Source organism: Perca fluviatilis, chromosome 21 (genome assembly GCF_010015445.1).
Source record: "Perca fluviatilis chromosome 21, GENO_Pfluv_1.0, whole genome shotgun sequence".
Taxonomy (NCBI): Eukaryota; Metazoa; Chordata; class Actinopteri; order Perciformes; family Percidae; genus Perca; species Perca fluviatilis.
The window spans coordinates 22,938,805-22,947,882 of NC_053132.1; positions in this window are offsets into that span (position 1 = coordinate 22,938,805).

The window sequence follows — 9,078 nt, forward strand, 5'->3', positions numbered from 1 at the left end:
CATGAACTCCTATGCAGAAATCTACAAAGTATGTTCTTTCTTTTCTTTTTTTTAAACAATTCAAATCAAATGATCAAGTCCCTCTGTTACTAAATACATGTGCAGTTGTTAACATTGTCTTTGTAATAATCTGTATTGTCTTCGTAACCAGGTATCTGATTGGCTTTTTACATGTCAATGTACTTGACAAAGACTTAAGACTGGGAAAATGTCTATGTGCCATGACCCAACCCATCTGTGTGTTCCCCATTGGCTGATATTTGTGTGGATGTATATGATTGGTGACCTTTTATATTTTCAGTTCTTTTTCTGCTCCATACCTACCCTATATTTCAACTTTCAACTTGCATTTTAATATTGACCAATGCACCTCGCCACATCTGTCCAGCACAGGCGTCAGCAACCTTCACTATCAAATGAGCCATTTTTGGCCATACAAAAATAAAAAATCTATGTGGAGCCACTAAACATATTTCAATGAAGCCTATTCAATGCAATTTTATTTTAAGTGACCAAAAAAAAAGTTTTAAAAAAAATGCGTCTTCGGGCAGTGCGTTAACAGGATTCGTTTGGACGATCGGCCAAAACGATGCAAAACGTGCGTTTACACCAAAAAGCGTTTCCGTGTGGTTAGCTCCTTAAACTCCTTTAAATAGTTTTTTCTCCACAGAGAGGAATATCATGCAAAATACTACTCCCTAAATATGTTGCACCATGACCTTCTACGCAGCTTCACACTGGCACCAAATTCTGTTTAATTGTTTTACTAACTTGGATGAAATGTTTGATTTCCTCTGTTTTTAGTATATTAAAAGTTATTATCAATCCCTTTTAAATGGATTTTTTCTGTCTTCCAAACTAATAAAGATCATTTTGAGAAATGTTGTCTTGGTGCTATTGGTGGTATACAGCATATGTCACACATTTGTGTGAGGTGCTGCAAAAAAAAAGTGTTTCCACTGTTAAAAAAACTGATGATTCTTCAATAATTTATTTAAAATAAAAACGGTTACTTCTGCACAACATCAAAGGTACTAAAAGCTAAACCCTCCTCTCCTACTCTTTTACTTTGTCCCCCTTCTTTTCTGCACCTGTTTCACATCCATCTTTAACAAGCACATCATACTATCCTGTGGCCAATCCTGAGCTGTGGAGGGGGGGTGTGGTCCAGGCATTCACAGATGCTTCTCATAGCCTTGATTCTCAGTCCAACAAATAATTAAGAAAACACAGCAAATCCACAAAACCATGCAAATAATAACTGCAACACACAAAATACACACACTGCTAAAACTCAAACTGCGCAATTAACCAAAACATGCAATGATGGGATCAAAATGAAAAGCTACCTAAAGTTACACACAGCCTTGATGATTTCTTTGGAAGTATAAACATCTGGACAATTAAAAAAACACTAGGATAGTTGGACATGTTGGGATATAAGCTACACTCTTTCATTTTCTTGCTGAGAGTTACTGCCATGTCTGCAGGATGAATGTGAATCTACACAGCCAACGGCAAGTGAGCTTAGCATGGGAAAAAAAAAAAGACTAGCCATGATCTCTCCCTGCAAAGCTAAAAAAATCAACACCAACAGAATGAAAATAATGCAGACAATTTATGGTTTTATGAGGAGTTAATAAAGGTTTTAATATAATCAGTGTGAACAGTCTATTGCAATGTGACAAAAATCACCAGGAGTGCTTTACTTTCAAGTTAATAACTGTATTTTGCTTTGTAAAATGAACATACAGTACAGACCAAACATTGCTTACTGAGGGTATCACGAAAATATTGCTAAAATTATTAGCAATTACTGTAACCTAGTTTTCACTTACAGAGCACAAACATGTAATGTGCATTGCGTCTACAACTAATGACAATTTATAAGCTAGTGTAAGTCAGCACATCCCCCAGACTCTCAAACCCAGTGTTAACGTTAACTGAATAAAACTGTAGCGTTACATGATCAACAGTAATCCTGCAACTGGTTTGGAGCCAACATTAATAATTAACATGGTGGCTGTAAATGATTACATAAATCCCCCCCAACACTTATTCATATTTTAGCGAACGACAGTCGGAGTTAACCCCCCCGTAGGTCCTGGATAAAGCAAAAAGCAAGCTAACGTTACCACAGCTAAACACGTGTGCTAGTGTTGAAGATAAAAAAGTTAAAACCATGCTTATGTTTTAGTACAATATACTTTTAGGTAAAAAATGTAACTTAAAAATGTAAACTGTTGTGTGACTGAGTGACACTGAAACTGAGTCGAAAAGGATTGTTGCAATACCGATTAAGCCTAATCAGCATTTGACTGCCTCACCCCAAACCTAGTTTCTAAAGAATGAATTAGGTCATGTCTGTTATTTAGCATGAATGTAGATGCTCTAGAAGACTTATTGTTTAAACAACTTTTGGGGAGCCACTCCCTGCGGGGCCAGACTTGATTAGAACAAAGGAAATGCAAACTCTGTAAACTTCAACAGAATCGGCACTACCATGATAAACGACCTTTGTCTGTGACCTGGAGTAAACCTGAAATTCAGAGGTGTGTCCTTAACCTGAGAGACAGGAATATAATTCGGAACCTGAGAATGATTCAGGACTGATTGATGTAATTCCTGAAGAGGAGGCATGTCATTTCAGTCCACTGCTGGCAGTGTTTCATGTTTTATGTTTGATTGTTTTTGTCATGTCATTTTCATTGTGTTGTTCATTAAACCTTTTGCTTAACTTTCAATTCGACCCAAGCCTCTCCTTCCTCCTCAGAAATCAAACGAACACGTCTTTTAGAATTTCTGAACACTAGCTAAACTCTCAGGGGCCGCTTTTAGGTGTCTGATAAAATCAGACGCGGTTGAGCCAGAATCCTTTATCTTGATACCACATATGTAGCTTCAGCGCTTCTTTAGTTTGGTCCTTGTTGTCTTACGTTTTTAAAGCCAAAGCTTCTGATGAATGCCACAGCAGCTGCCGGAGTGGTCGACATGCTTGTTGTCCTCTCTCACTTGTGGCCGCGAAGCAGATACGTTACTTATTACGTAGAGGTTATAGGTTACACAGGGAGGGCAAGAACATTCAGCTCATCAGATGTTTTCTAAAAAAAAAAGAAGATTGTTCACGAGTCCCGCATCACAAGTCTCAAGTCAAGTCTGAAGTCACTGTGTGTGAAACTTTGGTTCGAGTCTCAAACTCGAGTCCCCATCTCTGCTTTATGCTAGGCTAAGCTAACCAGATGCTGGCTGTAGCGTCATATTTATTTCACAGATTAAGCGTTTTTTTATCCAACTCTGCGGTAAGTGAATAAGCCTATTACCCAAAATGTAGAACAATTTATTTTAATGTTTAGGAAAATACATGATGTAGGTTTAGTTTTAAATTTAAAAAAGTCACGCTAAATTTTTGTCTGTATCATGCTAACATGCTAAATTTGAGACGCTAAGTAATGCGTTGAAAGTTGTTGAACACACAATCTGCCCGACTCTCACCAATGTAATGTGAGGTCTTCTGACTGTGTTCTGGTTGGAAGTTGGTGTCTGAATTTGACCCATCCAACATAACCATTTTTTTCAATATTGGAATTTTTTGTCAGATGTTATTAACCCTTAATAAAAAAATTTTTTTAAATAGCTCAACTTAAATTTCACACTGGGTTAGTGTTAGCTCAGGAATTCAGACCACATACATTCAGACAGATAGGTTCAAAGTTAAATATTCCAGTGCTATTTAAAAAGGTGGTATTTGTTTCAACATGAAGGAATTAGTGTCAGTTAAAAGTGCACAAATTAAAACAGCAATAGTCACATGTCACCATTAGACATTTTTCCTAGGAATTTTTATTAGGCGCCCTCTCCGAACACACCCTAAAGGGCGAGAACACTGATGAAATCATTGTGTAACTTCCCCAAACAGACGGCTGTGTTCCTCTTTATCTGGAATGAAGGGGTGTACGTGTCCCCGTACATTGGCCTCATTTATATCGAGCACTTTTCCTCTGGCAAGTCAGAGCTTCACTGTTTACTTCACTGACAAGTGTTGGATTATTGGCTCTCTAGAATAGCGTTGTTAAGACGATCATTTTGGGACCCAGGATGCCTTTCTCCTTTCACTATGGACTGCCTCTCATGTGTTTAACCATACTGATTACACAAGGTGAGTGTGGTCTGTCTCTCATGCCTGTACGGTGAAAGCTAGCAGTCAGCTTAGCCTATAGCTTAATAACCAACCCAGTTGCATGGCAGTTCGTGAAATGGTCATGTTATTTAATCTATTGATTCGTGTTCACGGGGACGTTTTTCTCGTTTTTTCATGGTGGCCAGCACAAAAATGTGTGGAAAGCATATGTCGTGATCACAGCACGACTACGGTAGCGATTAGTATGAAATGATGAAAATCCGCGTAAGGGGGTTGGTTTGTGTGGTGGGTGGGTCAAACAATTCAGGACTTTCACCCCGGAGGCCGGGGATCACGTCCCGCGTGTTACGTTTTGTTACCCCGTTAACCGTCCCGTTATGGTCTATTGTATATAGACCATTTTGTGCTGGCCACCACAACAAAAACAAGATTAACGTGTTGTTGTACACGAATCAATAGATTAAAAATAACGTGACCATTTCACGAACTGCCGTGAGACTGTGTTGTAATAACAGAATAAAACTAGCCTTGCTGGCTCACTATTTAATATGTTCTATCTATGTAATATCCTAACTGCTATTCTTTGCCTTCTATTTGTATTTGTTGATACATACTGACGATGTAATATTTGTTTTGGGAGGGGTGGCGGGGTAAAAATAGTAACAAAGTAAAGTAAAAAAACAGATCTTAAAAAAAAACAATCAGCATGAAAAAGTTGTTCCCTCACATTGATAATATCACTGTGTTATGCGTTGTAGTTTGTCCTCAGTGTTACTTGCGTAACCAAAGCCGCAGGACGAGTCCACCAGGACCTATCCCCCGCTGCTGTATGAAAGCCAACTATGCCACCATTAATGAATCCGTCCACGCCTGCTTTGTACATGATGAACACACGTTTCATCATTGTCCAATACATGCATACATGTAAGTAAAAGTACACTCACACACAATTACTACAGCTGATCCCGAGCTGACAAACAAGAGTGATGTGAACGAGAGAGAAAGGCCAGCAGAAACCTTGGCACAACAGCAATAGCTCGACATTTTGGGAAATACACGTATTTGCTTTCTTGAAGAGAGTTACATGAGCAAACCAATACAAGAGCTGCAAAGATTAATCGATTAGTTGTCAACTATTAAATTAATCGCCAACAATTTTGATAATCGGTTAATCGGTTTGAGTCCTTTTTTTATGAATAAACATCAAATTCACTGATTCCAGCTCCTTAAATGTGAATATTTTCTAGTTCCTTCACTCCCATTTGAGGACGTCATCTTGGGCTTTGGGAAACACTGATCCACATTTTTCACCATTTGCTGTAATTTTATAGAACAGACAACTAATCGATTATTCGAGAAAATAATGGACAGATTAATCGGCAATGAAAATAATCGTTAGTTGCAGCCCTAATCAACATCTACTTTGTGTGTGTTTTGTCTCTTACCTGTCTTTTCACCCCTAAAGCCTTCGCACTAAGAATGGTGACCGGTGTGTTGACCCAAGAGCCTGGTGGCTCCAAGAAAGACTCAAGAAGTTAGAGGCAGTAAGTCAGATTTCACAGCTTATTTGTAAAAATTGTCCATGTTTTTATTTTCGTATTATGATGCCCTATAATATGGGACTTCTAACTTAACTTTTTTTTTACCCCAGAGAGGAATATGTTGCAGATACCACTGAACGGTCTTTGGCAGCCAAAAGGAAGATAAAGCATCATGAGCGCCTATGCAGAAATCTACAAACTATTTCTTTTTTTTTTTAAACAAAATCAAATGATCAAGACCCTCTGTTACTAAATACATGTGCAGTTGTTAACATTGTCTTTGTAGGAATCTGTATTGTCTTACTAACCAGGTATCTGATTGGCTTTTTACATGTGTACATGACAAAGACTTACGACTTGGAAAATGTCTATGTGCCATGACCCAACCCATCTGTGTGTTCCCCATTGGCTGATATTTGTGTGGATGTATATGATTGGTGACCTTTTATATTTTCAGTTCTATTCCTGCTAAATACCTACCCTATTTAAATGTTCTTTGTGTGTTTTTATGATGAATCTGACGAAGGCCTCAAGCCAAAACATGTTGGTCTAACAATAAAGTTGTTCTGCATATTGCAAGTGTTACTGGAGTTTTACCTCTTCTGTATAAACAGATTCTTTGAGTGTTCTGATGTGTTCGGTAAATATAATTCACTTGTAACACACAAGAAAGCAGTGGACTTTAATCATTTTCCGACGCCATCAACGTGCATTTTAGTATCGACAAATGCACCTCGCCACATCTGTCTGGCGCAGGCGTCAGCAACCTTCAATATCAAATGAGCCATTTTTGGCCATACAAAAATTTAAAATCTATGTGGAGCCACAAAACATATTTCAATGAAGCCTATTCAATGCAATTTTACTTAAAGTGTCAAATAATAACAGACGAGTTGCTCTGCTTTGTTTTCTGTGGCAGTTCTAAAAGTTCACTCTCTTTCTGTCATCCCCAGCTGAATACTTTTTTAGCAAATGCAGACAGTGTGCTTGCTCTGGAAATGTCTTTCAATATAACTTTTTAGGATTTGGAATCCATAGCTAGTTTATGGAAACTCAAGATCGCTATTGAGGTTCCGTGCTGCAAAAACAAAAAGGCCAGGGGTATGTATAGCCCATGAGACCAGGTTGACATGGGCTTTGACGCACACTTTAGTTGACTGGAATGTTATGTAGCCTCAATGGAGAATGTACAAATGACTTTAGCCCTGCAACAATGATAAATGAAAAGTAACATATTAAAAAATAACCATTATTTATTTCATCATTTACATCATTTTTTTGTCAAAGCCACAGGGAGCCACTGGAGGGTGGCAAAAGAGCCACCGGTTGCAGACCCTAGGTAATACATTCAGTGTAGTCTCGCATTGCCAGACCTTCCTCCACAGCGCTGCGGAGGAGGGTCTGGCTAGTCCACACAGCATTGGATGGGAGAAAAATGTGCTCTGGTTTATTGGCAGTTCTTTAAACCAATCACAATCGTCATGGGCGGTGCTAAGCTCCACTCGGTGTGTATCCTCTTTTTTTTATGAATAAACGTCAAATTCTCTGATTCCAGCTTCTTAAATGTGAATATTTTCTAGTTTCTGCACTACTCTTTGACAGTAAACTGAATATCTTTGAATTGTGGACAAAACGAGACATTTGAGGACGTCATCTTGGGCTTTGGGAAACACTGATCCACATTTTTCACCATTTGCTGTAATTTTATAGAACAGACAACTAATCGATTAATCGAGAAAATAATGGACAGATTAATCGGCAATGAAAATAATCATTAGTTGCAGCCCTAATAAACATCTACTTTGTGTGTGTTTTGTCTCTTACCTGTCTTTTCACCCCTAAAGCCTTCGCACTAAGAATGGTGACCGGTGTGTTGACCCAAGAGCCTGGTGGCTCCAAGAAAGACTCAAGAAGTTAGAGGCAGTAAGTCAGATTTCACAGCTTGTTCGTAATAATTGTTCATGTTTTTATTTTCGTATTCTGATACCCTATTGTCACGGTGTTGCTCTAGGTCAGCTTGCCTTTTGACTTTTTGTTTAGTGTACTTCATTTGACCATGTGACAGTTTTTGAGTTCTTTGTTCTTGTGATTATCTCATGTGTCTCTGTTGCCGTGCTGCCCGTCTTTGTGTTATGTTGTCTATTCATTCCCTATGTGTTAATGTTTCCTTGCTGTTGGTGCATGGTTGTGTGTTACCCGCGTTCTCTCTATGTTCTCTGTTTTTCCTTGTTCTATTCATGTGTAGGGTTGGGTACCGAAACCCGATTCCACTATGGAACCAGTTCCTACGCAACCGGTAGGAACGCAAATTTCGGCTCCTCATTTCGGTTCCACTCAATGTGTCGACTGAAATATTTTCAATCTGTCGCTCTTAAACCGACGTAGAAATATCACACTTTCTCTGTAGTCTACCGTTAGCTAGATAACGTAAATGTAGGCTACTTTTAAAATGCCATATTTTCCCTCTGAGCTCACCAAAACGGACGTAAAAGCATATTAACCATTCACTGCACGTCATCACTAGTAAACATATTACATCTTTGATGTCATTTTTCCAGCCCGGTCTCATGGAAGTTCGTGTAAATGTGACGTTATTTGAATCTATTGATACGTGTTCACGGAGACGTTTTTGTCGTTTTTTACGTGGTGGACAACACGAAAATGTGAAGTAATGTATTTCAATGGGAAGCATATTTTGTGGCCACAGCACGAAATTGTAGGGAGTAATATAAAAAGCCGAAAATCCGCGTAGGGAGGTTGGTCGGGGTGGTGGATGGGTCAAACAACACAGGACTTTCACCCGGGCGAGCGGGGATCGCGTCCTGTTTGCGGCGCTTTGTTTCCCGGGGATGGCGTCCCTGCGTGTGGCGTTTTGTCCCGCGTGTTACTGTGGCGCGTCTCCTGGCGTTTAAGGCGCCCTTTCCCCGTAAGTTTTTTCCTAAACCCAACCTCCGCCATCCCGTTATTGTGGGGCGTCCCGGCTTATGGAGCGTCCTTTTCGGCCGACTCCCGGCGGGTCCCCAGCGGGCCGCCTCGCGGGCGCCTCCCGGCTTATGGAGTGACCTTTTCGGCCGCCTCCCGGCGTCCTTTCCCCGAGAAAATAATGTGACATTTACACGTAAAAAATAATGTGACATTTACACGTAAAAAACGAGAAAAATGTCTCCGTGAACACGTATCAATAGATTAAGAATGACGTGGACATTTACACGAACTGCCGTGAGACCGGGTTGCATTTTTCAGTTTTTTGAGAATCGGTTTAAGGAATCAGAATGGTTTTAAAAGTACCGGTTCGGCATCGAAATCGTAAAAATCCAAACGATACCCAACCCTTTTCATGTGCATGTTCATGCTTCAGTTTCCTGCTTTACTTTGTAGTGTCTGTTTCTCCTGTGTCAT